The following is a 22,871-nucleotide window of genomic DNA, read 5'->3' on the forward strand; positions in this document are numbered from 1 at the left end:
ATTTGGATCTCCCTCTGATCTTACTGTCCCGTAATCTATACTTCCTGCTCCACGCTCTTCGCACTTCCACGTCCCCTTGTCGATGTGTACATCCTAATCGCAGTGCTATCCAATCTGAGCAAAATATCTCCTACCATTCATCCATCTAGTCCGTACCCCTGCTTATTCCCCTCCTCCCTAAGGGCCTCAACCATATGAGATCTGTTTTCGCAGCCTGCAATGCCTCTTCTAGCACCTTCTGTGATTTCTGAACCACCTTACTCTCGGTCTTTACCGGTATGGCAGTGTTAGAGTTCGTCTGGTATGGTGGTGGTGCTGTGGCTGATGGGGGCACATATGTAGGGCATGTACCCGGTGGCGGGAAGGGTGGGTGTGATGCTGGAAATGCATTGGAGGGACAGGGCCTCTGTATCCTTGTCCTTTACTGCTTTCTATCGAGTGTTCTGTTGTGTTTTCCGCGAAGGTGTTCATGTGGGACTCCTGGCGGTGCAAGTCTCTTTTGGTTTGGTGCACAGACACATGGGATACCCTTATGGCACCCATGGGTGGGGGGTACAACCCTGTACACCTAGTGTATGTTTTCGGGCATCTGTGTGTGGCCCACAGAGCAGGGTATGGGCTGCTGGCAGCTCCATGCTGAATTTGACAGGTGCCCTGAGTATCCTCCATTTTGGGATACCCATGCCCTGTCATTGGGATCAGTTGATTCCTGTAGGAAACAAGATGGCCCCTCTGGTCTCTTGCTTTCTATTGCCTATTACCTTGTTTTCCCAAAGTCCTGGGAAGCCCTGACTCTGTCCCTTCCCCCTGACTGGCTGTTGGGTGGAAGTTCCATATATGATGTTGTTGTGAACTCCAGGCCAGACTGGCTGGAGCCTTCCCAATGACTGTATGTTGTGGGTACGTCTGTGGGTGGGACCTAGGTGAATGGAGTGTGTGACGAATACGCATTCTGTGTTGTGGATGTCTAGTATCTGGTTTTTGACACAATGACTGAGACAGCCCTGACGGAAACTGGTATGAATGCAGTGAGGAGTGTTGAATGGCTGGGTACTTGTCCCAATACACATAACTTGTTGTGAGTGTCTGGAGAGAAGTGAATGGCCTGAATGCACTATGCAACTGATTGGCTGCCTGCCTGCATGAATGCCCTTCTGACCGATTGGTTGCCTGAGTGTGAACCAGCAGAATTAATGGGAGACCAACTACTATATCTGGGGGCCTCTCACTGCTAGAATTCGTGTTCAGAAGCTGAAGAGTAACTGGAGTGAAACTGCAGCTTAACCTTGAAGCCCTGCTGGAAGAGAAGAATTGCTGTTGCTCTCCTTCACAATCTGAAAGCTGCTGTGTCTCCAAGAACTGACCCAGAGAGGACCTGGTAAGGCGCCCTCTTCCCGAGCTACGAGGGACCATCGTGCACCAGCTGATCTTTGCCAACGCTCCCTGGTAGACAGACATACGGCAGGCTGCCGACCAGAGACGGGGACTGCCACAGAATCCCAAAGAGAAGCGCCCTGGACTGTTGTCCACCACTGTCGATGACCGCCGTCGCCGACTGTAGCTGCCGTGCTCTTGTTTGCCTAAGAACTTAATTTGAACCAAGGATGCTCTCGTCTGCATCGCCGCCCGCTTTATCCCGCTGGAGAAGGCCCGACCGTCGACACGCCGAGGAGCCTCCGCCGGTGGGTTTCCCACCACCTAAAGACCACAGAGATGCCGACGACTCGACGCCCTTGCTGGGCCACAGTTCTTCAACATCTCTTTGCGGTCCAGAACTACCGTCACTGAGGTGCGCTGCACGCCTCTTCCTTGCAGGACACCAACGCTCCGTCGTCGAGGAGCTCCGCTAGGAACAAAGCTGCCACTTCACCGCCGTAGTTCACCCTGTTCTCCGTCGGACGTTCGACGACCCGTGACTCCTGCCTTAAAGGGAGGGCACTCAAGAAGGGCCGTCGACTCCCTGACGACGAACGCTACAATTCCAGGTACATTGGGGCTGTAGAACTATTGTAGAGGGAAATAAGACTCATTGCGCCTCATTACGACCCTGGCAGATCGGGTTAAACGGCTGCGGCGCCGTTCAACCCGTTCTGCCACATTACGAGGTCCCCTCGCGGTCCACGTTAAGCACGCCTGGGAAAACCAGGCGTGCATACCGGGTCCCGCGAGGGGAAGCAGGAGCAAACAACGGGCCATCTCGTAATGGCCCATTGTTTACTCCCTCTCCCATTCCCATTCAGCCCTATTGGGGCTCAAATGGGAATGGGGATGAACCGTGTCCGTGTCCTCGAGTGAGGAATTACCGGGCCATCCGAACTCGGAATGGTCCGGTAAGTCCTCATTCCGAGGACACGGATGCGGTTTTGCCGGCAGCCATGCCGCCAATAGCAGCATGGCTACCGGCATACCTCGTAATGAGGCCCATAGAGCAATATATGGACTGGGCTTGTGATACATCTTTGCTTTACAGGTTGCCCAGGTGGGGGGATCTCCACACTGAACTGTGCTTAACGGTAGAGGCCAGTATTCTGCCTATTGTTTCAACTGCCTTGCTTTCCTTCCTATTTCTATTGCTGGTTTCCTTGTTATTGATCTGTGTGACATTTTGACAGTATAGTTGATGCACTTTAATGAGATCTGATAATAATTGTGTTACCACTTTAGAACTGTATATATTTACCAGTATTGATTTTCTGAGCACAAAGTGAGTTATTGTGATAGTGTACATAACCTTGAATATTAATTATATAAAGACTGTGTTTTAACTAATACAGTGTGTGGACATTCCTTTGTGGGGGCTTGGGGACTACACTGTACTTAGGAACCAGCCTGCATCACCTCCTGAGAAGCTAGGCCTTCATTGCTCGACCATAGCTACCAAATAGAGAATCTTGGCTGGGGTCCTCTGAGCCTCTGCTCTACCATATAGAGAGCAGAAGTACTGACACCCCCCTCCAGTCTTTACAGTGGGATAGCATCTTACTGGGGGTGGAGGTAACTGCCTTTCCTCAGATGGAGCTACCGTATTTGGAATCGAGCCATCGGTCCTCTGGGATTTACTCTCATCACTGTCCTCTAAATTCTCCCCCATTTTCCGTAATTCCAAAATTTCCTTCCTCCTCTGAAGTTTTTTGCCCTTGTATTTAGCAGCCAAACATGTATACATGTGTTCCAAAATCCCTCTTTTGTTCATGCCCTGTTCCAGCTATGGGCGGAACATCCCCCCATGTGTCTCCTCCACCCATGGTTTATGATATTTTTCAATGTTGTCTTTGTACAATGGCAATGCACCACACATACATTGTAATGGTGTAACTACCCCTATGCTGAACAGCTCTTACACAGAAAAAGGTCAAGACATATACACAATACAATTTGTCCTGCCTGATCCTACCACCCTCCCCCAGTCGCCCCCTATTACCGTTCCCCTCCTCTCTCTACTGCTCACTCCACACACATACACATACTTCGCCCGCGCAATACCCACACTCTCCTCTCACAGGCCCTTGCTTGGCCTCCTCCTACAACACATACATTTTGAAAAAACACCAAAACAATAAACAAAAATAATAAAATAAAGTAACAACCACTACTTGACCTTATTCCCCCACCCGGGATATATTGCGCACAGGAATTCAAGCCCTCTAATTATATGCAGCCGCTTATTTTGTCTTCTCTTCTATTCATTCATAATAGGGTGCCATCTTCTTCCCTAACTCAGAGAGGATTCCACTTCATTGTTTCTCTTCTCATATGTAATAGTAATAAAAACCATATAACTGGCACATGGTGTTTTCACTCCCTGCACCGCTCAACAATATACTCTCACCACTTGTTCCTCACCTAACACCCACATTCACACACTTATTCCCTGTTTCCCCAATCCACTCTGAAAGTCCTCACCCGTTGTTTTCACCTGCAGAAGGTGTATCTACAAGTGCATGTTCACCCATGCTCCTCAATCACAGGGTCCCATTAACGGCCTGCACCATCCTTGGAGCTTTCCCCCCTGCTTCAAAGGGCAGACAGGTATTCTGTGAAAATGGCTCCTGTACACCACTATGAGTGCACGCTAGAGACTGGTCACTGCAGGTGGGCTCGGCCCCTCCAGGTGTGTTGCCAGGAATCCTTTGTCCCTGCAGAAAATCAGGGTATCACGTCGGGGTCACCAATTAGTCTGGCAGACCCCCAACGCAGAACTTATACAGAAAAACACCCAGAACACCTTTTGCAAGCAGAACAAGGTTTATTCTCACACAAAAAAGTACATGCCAGCAAGGAACTCTGCTAACACGGGGGCACTGTGAGATTCACAGCAGACATCAGAGTTTTGAACGTCCATGTCATCACAGGTGACGTGCATCACATTGGTTACGATTTCCAGTAGCTGGTTGGTGCAACCCTATACATATACCGCCTGCTCCATAAGGGATGCCAGGCCATTGGTCCCAGACTCTCCTGTTTATCTTCTTCCATGTGGGGTTCTTCTTCATAAGTCATCATTCGTGAAACTCCTAATTGGTAATTACCAACACAAATCATCACATCCCATATCTGTGGCCTAATGTGCACTAGGTACTGCAGACATGGGTGCAGAGGCTACTTTCGCAGTTACAATAACTCTCCAAACTATGCAAACCCTTGCTCAATCCCAGACGTGTCAGCGTCTTGCCAAATCTTCCCTCCCCGAGTTTATATTTAGTTATTTCCCCCCCGGCACCTCGCAGCACAAATCACTGAAACTCCAGTGTGGGTGAACTTTCCACACTGCTGTGATCTTCCTGATCAATTAGTGCACTAACAGTTTTATAGTCGGTGGTCTGGGCCTGAATGGTACACTGAAATGTTGAGATCTCGGACAGGGGCATCAGGCAACTATAACTAAGAATTTAGGCTGGTAAAGGTCAACTGCCCTCGTCCTCACCCTCCCTCTCGTGGGATAACAGTTCACAGAGCACTCTTGGCCCCCTCATGGCCTTGCAGGGCACATTCCATCTGGGATACATGTACTAATTGTAAGAGACAATGTGAGGTTTATGAATCTCCAGGAATTTGGCTTTCTACCGTGAGGCCTACGCTGCGACCCAAACCGCATGCACACACTCATTTCTATGTATTGTGACTGGGCCAAATGCCCTTACTGCAGCGTGATGCTAGGCCTCGATTTCAAAATGGCTGCTGATTTCTAAAATGGTGTTTCATTACTTGCGCGATCTATGCCTAACCACATAATGAACTCCCGTCGATCCAGCTTCTATTAGCGACCTCCTTCTGCCTACTACCTCCACAAGCACCCACACTGCACTCTTAGGTCTCTGCCTCATCCGAAACATCATGGGGCCTGGGACAATGACCCTGTTCCCGAACAAGTATCAGAGATGAAGGAGGCCAGCCAAGATAGGTAACAACTGTGGATAAAGAGGTGCAAGCGGGCAAGTTGTGTGGAGGCTGGCTGAGTAAATGGGCCAGCACGATGCACAGAATTGCAAACAACTACCAATAAAGGGGTCCTGGTTTTCTGAGACACAGCCAACTTTGTACTATGGTTGCTAATTTACTATGCTAGCTCCTGTCCAAGCATATCTTAACCTCTGGCATTGCTCTGGGCAACCCTCCAGACCATCGTTCTTCACCTGCCAAGCCATTACAGAAGGAGAAAGACCATATGCAAATCAGGCTTTGTCCCAGCCCCAAAGGGGCAGTCCAGCCCGAACTGCTAGGTCACATACCTTCTGCACAAGACCACAAGCATCCCCAGACATGTTTCAGCCTTGTTGGGCCCCATCAGTGAGGTGTTGCTTGGGTCTCGAGGCCCAGCAGTCACAGGACCCACATCTGGGCATACCCGTCCCATTCAGAGTGACTGTGGCAAAACACAAGAGGTGATGGCTACATTATAGTATTGTGAGACTTTTGTGTATCGGTTATGACTGGATACCAGATGTGTGTGGGATCCTTTATCTGGCCTTATAGTCCTTGACCGCATTCTGACCAAATGTATGAGCAGCAATCACTGTGATGCCACTACTAGAGGTAAACATCATACATCATGTGGATAATGGAAGCAGATGCAGAGATTGCAGAGATTGTTGCACCCCTGAGCTGTAATATGTCATTATTGTCTTCAGGGGCCAGCTGTACCGTCACCGCTTTGTTGTAATGGCCCGAGAAAGGCGAAGGCATTAACGGGGACAGTGGGCCATTACCAGATGATACAGCCCACCTCTGTATAAATATTGCCATTAGCGCTGGTGTTATGCAGGTAAAATCGCTCAAGAGGCAGTAATAGAATGAAAAAAAGGAAAAAAAGGAAAGTAAAGGCCATATGTGGGTGCTGAGGTATGACATTCGGCGACCAGCAGAGAGGCGGAAGGGCCACAGTGTGCTGTGTTGGCAAGGAGCGTGACAAATATGGCTGGAGTGGAGCAGGACCAGATGCGAAGTGGACCGAAGTGGGGCGGGAGGACCAGAACAATGAGGAGGCTTCGAAATCACTGCGAGAGAGAAGGGTGGAATGGAGATAATTAAGCAATAGGTCCCAAGCCTGGGGGGGGCATTACCACTTCAGGTACTGCCCAGAGGCCCATAGTTACGGGCCCAAGCAAAGCAAGGGCCTTAACGTAGGCCCCAGGGCATTGCCTGAAGCAGTAATGCCCCCCAGAAAGGGGCTTATTACTCTTAGTACCCTGGACCATAACACCAGGGTTATAATAGTGTCTTTTGCAAATTGCGAGAAGCAATTGGCATCTTCCAACTGAAAAAAGAAAGTGGAACGTCAAGGGACGCAGCAGCAGATAAGGCTTTGTCGGACTGGTAAAGATCTGGCGAGGGCCAATCAGATCGTTTATAACAATATGATTGTCCCTTGCTGGGTACTAATGGGTGTTAATTGGAAACAAACACCTGGAGACTCTGTAGTGGAAAGGGAACACAGGAAAAGAACGCTTTTGCCCACAGCTAATGCCCACATTCCCTGCTGCCTTTCTGCGTGCTAAAGTTACAAGGCGCTGGGGATGCTCTGAAATTCTGCTCTTCGGTAACAAAGCAGATTAGTATTCTTTGCTGGATGCTCCTCTGCCCACAGACAAATTACTCTGCATACAAAGTCATGATTCTGGGTGTCGAGAAGTCTTGAGTCTGGCAAGCCCAATAAGAGCAGCGCATTGCAACCTTCTTTGCCGGTAATGAATAGAAAATGGTTAATCAAAGCGATAAGAAATGTTTCCCAGTCTTGTTCGCAAAATGGAGGTAAGAATGTAAATAATACAATCAATGGGCAATGTTAAGATGATGCCTTGTCTTTCAATAATTTTCTCTACCAAAAAGTAATGCAAGTGCGCAGTAATTAGATGCCACGAAAAGTCGGTTTTGTAATAAATAGACTAACCCATGAATATTTCAATGCTTTGCCATTAAACCTTGGCTAGAAACACAGAGAAACCTTGTCTGGAAACACAGAGTCCAGCTTAGGGAGTGAATATCAGATCTGCACTCTGTCAGCACATGGAGTAAGCATGTGGGTCTCTCATGGATGCATTTGGAACCAATTATACATCAACACCAAAGAAACAGTTGAAACTGTTGACTGTACAGAAACACAAGTAAACATCCATGATGATCAGGATGTGACAGATTGCCACCCGCAAGGGCACAAAAGCTTTTTTTTGACCCTTAGCAATAAAATGATGCAGGTTTTCCCGTATCTGAAATCAAGCTCTACTAATCAGACTTGATTTCATAAATGCTTGTGCCAAAAAGCAAAGTATGCAATTTACCTGGATGAGGCTGTCTAGTAAGGTCTCCCAGCAGCTGCCCTACAGTGGCCACATGGCAGGTCCGAAGGCCACATATACATTCATTAACACTGCTGCTGGAGCACAAAGTTCCAACAGGCATAGGCAGATTACTAACTACAAATATTGTTGATTCAAAATATAATAATGATGTGCCCCTAGTCAGCCTGGTGGCACATTAATATGTAAATATAAGCCATGTCTAGTATGACATTGTGTCTACTGGGATTACACAATTATAAAGCCACAAGCATTTGGATTTCATATTATTGCCAGCTAGGTGAGATGGCCCATTCATGACAGGGATGGGTGTGTATTAGCCGTCTGTCCTGGTTGTACACGCAATAACCATACGGGAGCCTGCCCAGGAAGCTTCACTTTTGATACCCCTGAAGAAGGAGGACACCTTACTCCAGGGCTCAGTAACCCCGCCGGAACCAGTGCTTCAAACACAGTCCTGACGTGAAAATGGCCCTCTCACACCAGGTTGCAGATTATTGGAGTCCTTTGAGGAAGGCAGGAAGAGGGAGAGTGGAGGTAGAGCAGCCAGAGAGGGGTTCCAGAATCTTGGATGGCGCTAGGGCTCCTTAAACACCCTGCCCCCTCCTGAAGACAAGGCACTATGGCCTTGACATTAGAAGGCTAACTACACTTCTGGATGTGACCCATGACAACAGGATTGCTTTGGGGAAATCTGCGGTAGCATTTTGCCTTGATAAGAGGGGAATTCCTCCTCTTAGTTGATTCATCTTTGGACTCCAAGACAAGAAGGTTTCACCTGAAAATCTGCTGCAACTACAGCCTATTGCAAAGGCTTCTGGCATAGAGGGGAAGGCAGAAGGCTCAAAGCAAGAGGAAAACTGGTCTACATACCCACCTCCAGGGTATATTTGGGGAGAAACTCCTGAGGACCAAGACATCTCTGCCTCATGTGCACTGGAACCAGGATCCTACTCACTGAAGATGAACAACCCCTGCAGGAGGCAGGCAATCTCCTTGGAGTGGAAGTGCAGTACATAGGAAGGAGCTTGTTCCTGGAGACTGGTGCCTGGGTCTTCCTGCAACTCAAAAATCCAGGACGCTGTTTATCATCTCAAGACACTTTTGAGCTAGCTCGACCTCGCTCGACTCACTTTGAACTACTACAGGACCTGCAGTACTGCTTTTGGCACAATAAGAATTTTTGAACCACTTACCAGCTTCTTTGAGCCATCACAATGCTACATAGACTCAGCGACGTGCAACGCTGCTGTGACTCAATCACCGGCACACCGCTTTGGATACAACTTACTCGCCAAATCCCCCAGCACCGACTCGACCCAACAGAAGATTTGCTTTGACCCGACAGAAAGGCTGACTTAAATTGCTGGAAGCCATCAACTCTGCCATCTCGAACACTGATTCACCAATCGGAAGCACCATTTCAACCTGACTCGACCACCAACTTGACCTCTTGGGATTTAAGGTATGCACCACTCTTCCAAAAACTATAGAGCTATGAGGATGCTGTCCTGGTGGCACACTAAACTGTAAATATAAGTCACACCTAGGTTTAGGGTATGGTGGCAAGCATCTCTCATAGTTATCCAAGCACATCCATTTTATATCACACATGTGTCAAACCTGTGAGCGCAGTTCTGCTGTGGAAGGGTCATGTGTGTTCTCCCCATACAGGCTGCCCTTGCTGCTGCTGCTTCTAGCTAGACTGTAGCCCTGGGGTGGACCTCTTTTTGTTCATTTGTGAGGGTAGCCAACACCTTTCCCAGAGAGAAAGCCACTCCAAAGGAAGCTGTCCTGTGAACAGGAATCAAAGGGCACACCTATTCACCAAAGGAGTAGCCTCACAACATGGCGTTGCATACCAAAAGGCCTTTAATTCTATTGAGAAGGAAAGGGGTTAGGGTTAGTGTAGACAGAGGGAGCTCTTTACAGCTGGAGGAGGTTATGCCATCTTGTTTCTCTCTGCCTCTATCTTTTCTTCCTGTCCCCTTTACTTTCTATATCGCAAAGCACTTGGGGTGTGTTGTCAGAAGACACAATCCACTTGTTCCAAGGACAGTGATTGGACGCCAAAGCAGACTTGTTTCAATCAAATCACCTGTGGGTGTTTGCCTTCAAAAGAAAGGCATCTCCCACTCCTTCTTTCAATCTCCTCTGGACTTCAAACCTTCAAGAAGATTTTGTTGGACCCTGATAGGATAGCAGTCCTTTTGGAAGTTTTCCATTTGTGAGGTGAAGGCAGGTGCTCCAAGGCAGAGGCAAGCTCTCTCTTCTAACCATCCCCAGGGACCATTGGGAGTGTAAGAGATTTTGTTTTATTGGGGTAAATTCAGTATTTGGCGGTATTTTCTTACCGGAAAAATATTGGTGGTAATTTGGTGGTAAATTAGTCTTACATTTAGAGTGGGTCTGGTATCACACTATTTTAGTGACCATACCTTATTAGCTTGTGTTGGTGATCATTTTAGTGGTATCTTATTTTACGGTATTTTATCACTGTGGTATAGTAGTGAGCTTGTTTTTTTTATGCTATAACCCCATCATAAAACAAACCTTTCCTTTCCATTAGAATACTTCCTAGTTGTCTGCAGAGAGCCCTACACTTTATTAGAACCCAATGATATTATTCAGAGCACCACCTACATTTCGTTGCTGGTATTACTGGCTTATATACATCCAGTAATCTATGTGTCTAATTAGACACTACTGGTTTATGTACATCCAGCAATCTATGTATCAGATCAGACACCTTCCCATCAACATGCAAGAAATGAAACATTCATCACACCGCACACAACCTCTGCTTTATAGCTGTTTATTGCTAGCCTTTTCTTGTTTGCTATTTAATTTGCATTGGTAAATTAGCAAATGCACTACTGCACTGATATGAGCCTCCCCTTTATACACCACTTATGTAAATAAACAGATGCACGAATGACAAAAAATCCCATTGGTTTTTATAAATACAAAAAGTATTTATTTTATCTTATTTACAAGTCACCAAGTCTTACCATGAGTTAAATTACAGCACCATCTGTAATACACGAGAATAAAACAGAACAAGCATGTATTTTTGAAACATGGATTAATGTTCACACATTCTGAAATTGAAGAAAAATAAATATGCAATGATTTCCTAACCTCCCTACACTGAGTCACACATACAGCATTTCACATGGTCCTCACTTAGCACTTATCTTACCAAGATTGGTATTTCTTTGAAGTCCCCCACACAACCTTGCTGTGTTCGCAACTGCAGGCCCAGTGTCAGCGTGAAATTCTTCAGTAAGCTTATGTGGGGAGCGCCAGTTTATCAATGTCCCACAGCTAGCGCTCTAACCCTTGAAACCTCTGTCAGCCTTCTCAGCCCAGCATGAACTAACTGGTCTCCTCATTTCTTGTTACTAAAAAAAACTCCTATTCATCCCCTTCTTGACGTGGCTTGTCTGCCTATAATTTCCACCAATCAGGTTAACAAGAATGTGTCCTGTGCCACCCTTCGTTTTCAAACAATAGCTTCAGGTCAAAAGTTACTGTCTCACTTTTTGCATCCTGCAGCTTGCATGTTTCTGCTCTCCACAAGCTGAAAAAAAACACCAGTGTGCATTTAAAAATGATTCTCAGCAGTGCCACCAAAAGATGCATTTCACCTCATTTTGCATATGAGACTGCAGTTTATGTTAGAGAAGTTAGAATTCGTATTTTACATGAAGCATCCAAAATACATGGTGCACTTCATTATTTGAACCTCGCAGCACACTCAGCTCTTCTATGCGTGCTCTGAATATCTGCAGTTTCAAATTGGGCCTGGCTGTGTTGTAAATCCTGTACTTTGCATGCCACCAATAATGCTATGTTATACTGGCAAAAAATGCTATATTACATACTGGCAAAACACCACTACATGCTGGCAATAATAATGCCATTACATTTTGGAAAATGCCATACATGTCCTTACATACCCTCCTTTTCCGACAATTCTGGCTACCCAAATCCACAATTGGAGGAAACCCAAATTGTTCTTTTTTCTTTTTCTTCTTTTTCCATTATATACATCGCAATTGAAATAATAGCAACTCAGTAAAATGAACATTGAAATATTTCATAACTAACCACTGCTTAATCATAGTAAAAGCAAAACATATCCCAAATGGGTCCATGAGTCCTCATTCACATGTGCATGTGCATGTATAACAAAATATTCACACGTCTTTCTTTCCAACCGAAGTGTCAGCGTAGTTACTCATAGTCTTTATATATGTGACATCAACTTTTCATATATGATAACAAAAATAATAAAATCAAATAAATAGATAAAATAAATGACTAATATAACTAACTAAAACAAGTAATTAAAATAACAAACACGTGACAGTCCCATAGAATAATACCATGCTTCATCAAGAACGCTGTAGAATTAAGTTCAATTCACTACTGTTCCTTTAATGAAGTTTACCATCTTTATGACTGCATTCTGAGATGTCCAGTTCATCAGTTTTTCATCATCTGGTTCATTCGGTGAAACTCTTTCCTCCTGGTGCTCTTGGGTGCTTTTCCCTAGAAGTCATCTATTTATGCATCCCTGTCGCTCTGTCTTCACCTCCATACTTCGGTCCGGAGGCTTTTCTTGAGCTTCATCCCGTAGGCTCCAGGACTCAGTCATCTCTTGCGTCCTCCGGTCCTGCGACCTCTGACCCCAATTAAATGTCAGTTAATTTGTCTAAATCAAATAGAAAAAGGACAGATTAAGTACATAGCACCAATTTTACACTTTCTATCACTTCGCCAAAAATAAATTGTGGCTCAAAATATTATTTGAATACCTGCAACCAAGCACATGTTAAAGAGAAACAACAACATACATATGACATCATTATACATCCAAACAATATTTATATAAATATTTCAGCATTGTACCCTTGTAAGCCAACCTGATTCAGCACCTTCTATCAATTTTTATTACTGCACCTTTCTCAAATGTGGTCTTTTTATCTTTATTTATCTCCACAATAAACATTATATCTATATTTTTTATGACGTGGGGCAGTATGAAGACAGCCACTGTGTCTTTCTCTCCATGTATTCAGGGCACTTAAGCTGTCTCTACTTGCTCAAGCCTCCTGATTACATGTTTGTGGTGACAGGGCTTAATTTGGTTGACATGAACAAATTGTTCTGTCACCATTTCACCCTCTGTCTTCAATATTTTGTAAATTACTGGGGACACCTTATCCACTATTTGAAATGGCCCTTGCCAGGCCACAAGAAATTTTGAATTTGTATGTTTACCTTTTCCAAAATGAAACTTATATAGCTGATACCCTACATTATATTCTTTCACAGACGTTTTTCTATCATAATATGACTTTGCACTGTCAGCAGCTCGCTCCAAATTCCGCTGCACAAATTCAAATGCATGTTGTAAATGCTTCCTCAGTTCTTCTTCATATTCATGAACTGTAGATGCACTCAAAAGTGTCTGCTCATGTGTCCTGTATAATAAATGTTGTGGCAGTACCATCTTCCTTCCTGTTAACACCTCATGAGGACTGATACCTGTCGCTTTGGCATGAGTCGATCTAATTGCCATCAATACCAGAGGTAATCGTAAATCCCAACTGGAACCTGCCTCCGCTACAAACTTCTTCAATATCTCCACAATAGACCTGTTACAACGTTTAACATTTCCAAAAGAGGTGGGTCGGTATGCAATATGCAGTTTCCTTTTCACCCCAATATCTGCCACACCTTACTCATCAAGGTGCTTGTAAAATGACTTCCTCTGTCTGACTCTATTCTTTGTGGTAATCCAAATCTTGAAAATATATGATTTACCAGTAATGTAGCTGCTGTTTGCGCACTACAATCTGGTGCAGGGATACACTCCACCCATTTCGACATCAAACAAACCACGGTCAAAAGATAACGGTTCCCCCTACTCGACCTTTTTACGGGCCCTACATAGTCAATTTGCAAATCTGACCATGGAAGGGTTAAGCCTCTTTTCATCAGTGGAGCTCTATGCATTGGTGAAGCGGGTTTAAATTGGGCACATACCAGGCACCCCCTAGTGTATAATTCCACATCTTGGGACAAATGTGGCCAGTAAGCATAATCTTTCAGTATCTCTAAAGTCTTTTGTGAACCTCTGTGTCCTGCAGTTATTGTATCATGTGCATGGTGTAGCATTAACCCTCTGAATGAAAGGGGTACCACCCACTGTATCTGTCCTGTTATGGATTCCCTGATCATAAATCCATCCTGTAGCCTAATTCATTTTTTATTCTTTGATAACACCCTCAACTATTCTTACCCTGTACAATCATTTTCAGTTAAAGGATTTTGTTCGGGGTCCATCAAATGATTATAATAGATCCCCAATATTGGATCATATTTTTGCGCCTTAATCAGATCTTGATCTGGACTATCATAACTCCATTGCACTACTGGTTGTTCTACCTCTTTTGAAGTCTTAGAGCGTGTAACTGCATCTATTTGTATTTCACCAATTAAGTGTTCAATGGGTAACAACTCTCCCATAACAGCCCCAATCTTGGCTAATTGATCTGCTTTATCATTTCCCTCCTTATCTTCTCCTGGAGTTTTTAAATGTCCACGAATTTTCCTCCAGTATATTGTTAAATCATTCTCTGACACTAATTTGTCTATAGCTTGTATCATTTTCCCATGCTTGAGGGGCTTTTTATTATATGTGATCATGCCTCTTGTGTTCCAGCTAGGCAAATATTCTACAAAGCTATTTCGTGCATAATCAGAATCAGTCACCAGCACAATTTCACTGAATTTATTATCAACTGCAGTAGTAATTGCTTTATAAATGGCAGCCAATTCCACTACCTGGCTACGCCTAGTCCCAATTCTGATCCCTATACTAGGAACGTCCTCACATTCCCCCCCCCCTTCGCCCCTCATCAGAGTGTCTCCTCTACCACCCCATAGTACTACTACTTTCAGTGCTTGTCCCCTTCCTCCACCTCCTCCCTCCCCCTTCTCCTCCCCCACCCACTGCTCTCCTTCTCATACATACCCCCTCTAGCTGCCTCTCATCCCTAAGCTAGTCTTATCATTCTCCCTGTTATTCTTCCTTCCCTCTCTCAATACTGCTACACTCCCCCCCACTCTCCCCTACCCTTTGCCCCCCTCACAATACTCTACATTCTTCTAAAGGCCATCTCCTCTCTCTATCTTCCCTCTCCTCCCACACCTATTCTATCCCTCTCCCCAACACCTCATTACACCGCCGCAACCTTATCTATCCTCCTCTCACTAACACCTCTAATGACATTGATGTCGCCCTCTGCAACACCAGGTCGATCTGTAACAAAACCTCTGCTGTCCTTGACCTTTTCCTACGCCTTAACCTCCAATTTCTCTGCATCACTGAAACCTGGATCCCTCCTCACAACACCTTTGTTCCTGCCTCCCTTACCTCCTCCTCTTCCTCCTTTGAACATGTCCTCCATTCTACTGGCCGCGGAGGTGGTCTTGGCCTCCTCTTCACCTCTTCTCCATCCCGTCGTTCTCTACCCGCTTTCCCTTCCTTTGAATTCATGTTCAAAATCTTTAATTCTCCTCATGCTATTTCATTCCTTATCATCTACCGCCCCCCTGGCCCAGTCTGCTCCTTTTATGAACACATTGACCATCTCCTCAGCCTCATTTCCCCCAGTCCCACTCCACTACTTGTACTTGGTGACTTTAATCTCCACCTCTCTTCTAACCCTCCCTCCTATCCTCTCTTCTCCATCCTTGACTCCTACCGCATCTCCCCCACCCCTCCCCACCTACTCACCAATCTGGCTGTACTATTGATCTCATCTTTACTTCCTCCTTCATTGCCTCCCCCATCTCCTCCCTTCCCACATACCTATTTGACCATTCTCTACTTTCATTTTCCCTCTCCCCTTCCTCCCCCTCTCCTCCTCCCCCTCAATCCTCTACCTCTTTTCTCCGGCGTGACCTATGCGGCTTCAACCCGTCCCTATTTCTTACATCCCTCTCCTCTTCCCTCCCCCCTCTCCCACTTCTCCTCTATCTCTGCATCTGATGCATCCTCCATCTTAACTTCCTCTCTCTCTTCTACTCTTGATCTTCTTTACCCCCTCTCACCATTTCTCCCCTCTCACAGACCTGCTCAACCCTGGCTTTCTTCTCATCTCTCCTCTATGCGCCACCTCCTCAGGCGCCTTGAACATCAGTGGCTCAAACACCCATCCCTCTCTAACCAATCTGCCTACTTCTCCTATCATACCCTCTACGATTCATACCTCAACTCTGCGAAACGCACCTATTTCTCTGACCTTCTCCAGTCTCATTCCTCTCACCCTCGCCGCATTTTTCAAACTTTACCCAGACTTCTCTCTCCATCTTCTCCTGATCTCTCACTGCTACTGATCTTGCCTCCTCCTTTTCTAATAGAGTCCTCAATCTCCATCAAACTACCCTCTCCTCCCCTCCTACTCTAGTCTTTCTCCTCCTCCTTCTCCCCCTACCTTCGCTATGTCCTCTTTCTCTACTGTCACACATTCTGATGTTACTTTACTCCTTTCCAACACTCATCCTACTGCTTCCACCACTGACTCCATTCCTACTCCCCTCATCCCTAAAATCTACCCCCTCCTCATACCCTACCTCACCTCCTTCTTCAACATCAGGATCTCAACTTCCACTTTTCCTTCTCCTTTTAAGCACGTGACTATCATCCCTATTCTCAAAAAACCTTCTGCTAACCCCCATCTTGCTTCCAATTATTGCCCCATCACTCTACTACCCTTCCTTTCTAAACTTCTTGAGTGCATTGTCTATTCTCAACTCTCTTCCTTCATCTCTAACCACTCCCTCCTTCCCTCTACCCAATCCGGCTTCCGCCCACTGCACTCCACAGAAACTGCCCTCACCTCTGTTCTTAACTCTCTCTTCTCTGCACGCTACTCAAAGCACTCCTCCATTCTTATTCTCCTTGACCTTTCCACCGCTTTTGATACTGTCGACCATCCTCTTCTCCTCAACTCCCTCTCCTCATTTGGCTTTAAGGACAACGTTCTTAATTGGCTCTCCTCTTATCTTTCTAACCACACCTTTTCTGTCTCCTGGAGTGGCTCCTCCTCCCTCACTTATCCCCTCAACCACGGTGTTCCCCAAGTTTCTGTCCTCAGCCCCTTTCTTTTCTCACTCTACACCTCATTCTTAACTGCTATTGTCTCCTCTTTTGGTATCTCGCACCATTTCTATGCAGATGATACCCAGCTTTTCCTCTCCTTCTCTCCTGACATTCATGATAAACTCTCTTCTTGCCTTTCTGCTATTAAATCCTGGATGTCCTCACAATTCCTTACTCTGAATGCTGATAAAACTGAACTCCTTTTCTTCCCTGCTAACAATGTTCCTCCTCCCTCCCCTCCCCCTTTCATTCTCTTTTTCCCCTCCCAGCTCTCCTTCTCTCCCCATGCCCGTAACCTTGGTCTCCATATTGACCCTCACCTCTCTCTATCTCACCACATTTCTCTCACTGCCAAATCCTGTCGCTTTCACCTCTACAATATTCGTAAAATTCAACCCCTCCTTACCTTTCACGTCTACTAAACTTTTAATTACCTCCCTCATCTTCTCCAGGCTCTTCTACTGTTCCTCCCTTCTCTTTGGACTCTCCTCCTCACATCTCTCCCCTCTTAAATCCATCTACCACTCTGCTATCCGCTCCCTATGCCTTCTCTCACCTCTTGATTCCATCTCCTCCTCTCTCACCTCTCTAGGTTGGCTCTCTTTTCACTCCCAGCTCAAATTCAAGTTCCTCTGTCTGGTCTTCAAATCCCTCCATGGTCTTGCCCCCCCTACCTCTCCTCCCTTCTTACTTTCTATACCCCTTCTCGTTCTCTCCGCTCTGCTAATCTTTTCCTACTCTCTCCTCCTCCACCACCCTGCACCCCCTCCCGCTTCCGCTCCTTCCAACTCCTTGCTCCCTTCCACTGGAACCACCTCCCCCTTCACATCCGCTCTTCTCCCTCCTACCCTTCCTTTCGCTCTTCTCTAAAATCTTATCTCTTTCACTCACTTCCCTAACACCCTACATTTCCTCTCCTCCTCCCTACCCCTCTCCTCTCACCTCTTACTCCTTCTCTTCCTTACCTTCTCCATCCCAGTTACCTCCTTCCTCCCTTCCCCCTGCTCTCTTCTAGTCTTACTTTTTTCTCTCTTCTTCCTCTCACATTCTTGCATTTCCTCTTTCTCCCGCTCTTACCTCCTCTAACATCTACTACTCCCTTGCACACCTCTGCCCCTCCCTACTCCCTCCTCACCTCTGCAATATTGTAAATTGTTCTTTATACTGTTTTCAAGTTGTGATTCAATTGTCATCTATGCTTGCTGTATGTTACTTGTTCTCATGTAAAGCACTTTGGAGTAAAGGGCTATATAAATTCAATAAAATACAAATACAAATTTCAACCAGACATTTCCTATCCCTAATACCAACTGTTCATTGCTGTCATTTTCAATGTGAAAGGCACATCCGTCAACATATACAGTTGGTAAATTCTTACATGTATTTTCATCAAAAGCTTTGTGTGGTGATTGTTCAAACTCCTGCAAACTAGATTCTACCTCTACTTCATCTGATACACATTCCGCTGCACAGTCATGTAAAACTGCTAATCCTTGAGCAACTGGGCTCCTTTTATTCTGGCCATACCTCACTTCTACAGGAAAGCCTTGCAAAGCCAATGTCCATGAAGTAATTCTGGACTGTGCTAGATTGCCTGCCCTAATCCTTTTACTCTGTAAAACCTGCAATGGTTGATAATTTGTCTCAATGATTTCCTTTTCCCCTTGAACAATGGGGCGAAAATGCTGCAACACCCACACCGTGGTCAGAAGAGCCTTTTCACATTCACTGAATTTAATCTCAACCTGGGAAAATGCCTTACTTACATAAGCAATAATTTTGTGCTTCAAATCATGTTTTTGAGATAACTCTGCTGACATACAATGTTCAGTGAAACCTATTTCAATAAAGAAATCTCTGTTTTTTATGGGAAACGCTAAGCACGGTGCCTTTATGAGACATTCCTTCAATTTAGCAACTAGCTCAGATTATATATATATATATATATATATATGAATATATATATATAAAAAAAAAATATATATATATATATATATATATATATATATATATATATATATATATATATATATCGAAACATCGTCCTTATGAACAAAGATGATTACATCAAGGGGGCATATAAGCAACTCAATGATAAAAAATGCTATGAGAGAATGGCATGCAACCCAAGCCAAATACTGGAGAATAAAGTGAAAGAATTCCTCACGAAATGGGAAAAGAAGGGCATTTTAACAGAAGATAACTGCAAGTTCCTCTCTACTCCCAACTCAGTTATTCCCACAACATACTTCCTCCCGAAGATACATAAGGACATCGAGAAACCTCCGGGCAGACCCATAGTTTCTTCTATAGGTTCGACACTAGAAAACATGTCAAAATACATAGATGAAGTACTCTTTCCCTTTGTATCTGCTCTTCCATCTTACCTGAGAGATACAACAGACTTTCTAACACGCATTGAAAATATACCTTGGGATCCGAACTACATGCTAGCTACGATGGATTTTGTTTCCTTATACACCTCGATAGGACATGGATATGGCATGAATGCATGTGAGAGTTTCTTAAATACCAGATCTTTGAACTATTTAGAACATACGCAGATGGTTCTCGAGATGATCAATTTATGCCTTACTAACAATGTCTTCATATTTAACAACGAGTACTTCAGACAAGTGCAAGGCACATCGATGGGCACAACATTTGCCCCATCATATGCAAATCTAACAATGGGGGCATGGGAAGCAACAGATGTATGGTCCAATCCGAATCAAATATTTACAGCAAACGTTGTATTATGGTTGAGATACATCGATGACCTCTTCGTGATCTGGAAAGGGTCTGAAAAAGCATGGGTAGACTTTGTGAAACGCCTCAATGATAACAATAACAACTTGACGTTTACAGAAACACACAGTCGCACCCTTTTAACTTTCCTAGATGTCAACGTTAGGATTGTGGACCAGACACTAACGACCAAATTGCACAGGAAACCTACTGGAACAAACACCCCTCTGCATGCAACCAGTGGGCACTCAAAAAACTTGATTTGGAGTATCCCATACGGGGAGTTCATTACAATCAGACGGAATAGTTCCACACTTACAGCATACGATCGAGACAGTAAAACTTCGGCAATCGGCTTCCTAGAACAATGGTACCCGAAGAAGGTTATAGAGAAGGCATTTGCTAAAGCGAGACAGAGAAAAAGATCTGAGCTTCTTACAGGATCTTGAACACCGGTCGAATTAATTGATGACAAAACAACTACAAGAATGATCCTGACATTTGATAAAGAAGCACCAGAAATAAGACGCATACTCCGTAGACATTGGAGAATCTTATTGGCTGATAAAGATCTAGCAAGAAGCTTAAAAATGAATCCAGAAATAAGCTTCAGGCGTAATCGAATGCTAAGAGATAACCTGGTTCAAAGTTTCATGGCATGGGATGGGCCGCCAGACAGAGCCTGGCTTTCGAAAATGCACTAGGTGTAACATCTGTAAATTTGCCAAGAACTGTACTTTTTATAAACACCCAGTCTTGGTAAACTCCATCACCATACAGGAGAAAATTAAATGCAAAACTGATTTTGTTATTTATGTACTGGCATGTGCGTGCCAAAAATGGTACATCGGCAGCACCAAGTGCAAATTAAAGATCCGCATCCAGCAACATTTAAGGGCAATTCAACACCAAGATGTTAACTATCCCATGGCTAAACATTTCAAGGATCATCATGAAGGCAACATGGATAGTTCTCTTTTTTTGGCATCCATAGGATAGATAAGGACCCGAGAGGTGGTGATAGAGAGAAAATACTCCGACAAAAAGAAACCTGCTGTATTTTAGATTTTGAGAGCAAATCACCCAGCGGACATAATATAGATGAAGAACTTTATACATTCCTGGGCTAAAATACTGATAAGAACAATGTTATCATTGTTGAATTATCACCCGACATATCCGGTTATATTTACATCGAGTAATCGTATGGACAGATTTATGTACTGCTGGGGGTCATGTGACTAACAACAGGAAGTTTTAACATCTTTTTATTGGCAGGCTGCACTGATATTGGTATTTGTTGTTCTTTAAAAAACATAAGCATTTGCACTTTATGATAAAAGAATAGTATTGGCACTTTAGATATTGCTGCTAGCACTTTGCACTTTAGAACTGAATTTCAAACACCATACATGTGCCTAATTGGAGTCCATTTGGTGCCTTTTGGTAAGATCAGTTGCCATTTTGAATAGGATTCGATGATCTCCAAATCAGTGAGTGTCATTTGAGGCTAAAAAAACGGGTGCATTATACACTTTTAAAGTTGGCTGTTTTTAACATTCATACTAGCTTTATTAGATAATAGTATACTATTGTTAGTGGCAACACTATGCGCACTATGCACTTTATGAACAGGCTGCTAATTAATTACGCACTTTAGTTCTGAAAAATAACAGTGGAATACGAGTAGCATTATGCACATTAACGATAGTTACATCTTCCTACTGTGCTCCACAAATAGTATATGCCTTAGCACACTCAGTACGTTACATCCATATGTATATAATGGTGGCGAAGCATTATGCGTAAACAATATATAAACTTTATATTTATTGAAAACAACACATTGTTGCTGCTGTCAGTATACGCTATTATCAGCAATTTGCTGATTAGGATTAGGATACATTTTAGTACTGACATACCACACTATGTGGAAGCACAGATCTAATACAATGATATAACATACTAACCCGTTTCATAATGGCCGACACCGTTGGGACATAGACACCAAGAACAGTCCCCTTTCTATTGTCATTAGTTAGTCACATGGGGTACTTTAACCCACATCAATGTTTGGGTCATTTGTTGTGAACAAGCTGACGGTAGCCCGCCAAACGCGTTAACCCCATCTAGGATGGGTGTGGCTTTTGACACCATTTTGCCATGAAAATGTGCGAGGATTTTATGCAATTAAAATAAAGTGGAAGATTTTTCGTAACTTGGTTTCCTGAATTTCTGTTTGGACCGAGGAGTGCTCCTCCAACGACTGTTGATATAACAGTAAAAAGGATATATTTCAACATTGCAACGTGGCAACGTAGAGGATGCACCGGTGTAATTTGTGGACAACGGAGCACGCGGCAAATTCACGTTTGAACAGATGAAGGTCCCGCTGCAGCTCGGATCATACTTTTACTGGCTGTTTACCTGGGGTTGGAGGACGTGACCGCGGCGTCGCACGGATCGGCAAAGCGGAGACGTCTGTTTTACAGACGGAGACACAGAGCCGGTTGAGTGTGACGGCCGCAGCCAAACCTGCAATGTTAAGCCGAGTATATGCGTAATAGCATTATATGATCCTGTCATTCCACCGCATGCGTAGGACATTGATTCATGCGCACATTTGCCTCATTTCCAACAGTTGTGAACTGCATGTCTGAACATTGTGAGACATATTGTGAAACCAAGCTCTTCCCCGCACAATCATGGCCAGCTCCCAGGCGAATAAAGAAGCAATGAGAAAAGCACAGGCTGCCTCTTTGTTTAATGAAACTCTGAAATCGGGTAAAACGGCCCCCAGCAGTGTAAAAGCCACAGAAGATAACACTGAGATAGGATTATTAAAAGAATTGGAGAAATTGCAAAAGAAGGAAGTAAGTAAATGGTGGGAGGAACACTCCCTGAAAAACTACATTGATGTAGGAAGGATCCCAAGAGGACTGAGGATCCTAACCATTCCCTCATTTGAAGAACAGGACCCTGCAATGCTCAATGAGTGGAGTGAGGCAACAAACATCTGTTCAAAGACTTTTCTTCAACTCCTAATAAAATATGCAGGGGTCGACCGATTGAAAATATTGGAAAAGATTGAGGAGGTGGAAGCCAAATTGACTACGACACCCGAGAGTGAAGAGGGTAAAAAACTAAAA

Source organism: Ambystoma mexicanum, chromosome 8, assembly GCF_040938575.1.
Source record: "Ambystoma mexicanum isolate Mex_15411 chromosome 8, UKY_AmexF1_1, whole genome shotgun sequence".
Lineage (NCBI taxonomy): Eukaryota > Metazoa > Chordata > Amphibia > Caudata > Ambystomatidae > Ambystoma > Ambystoma mexicanum.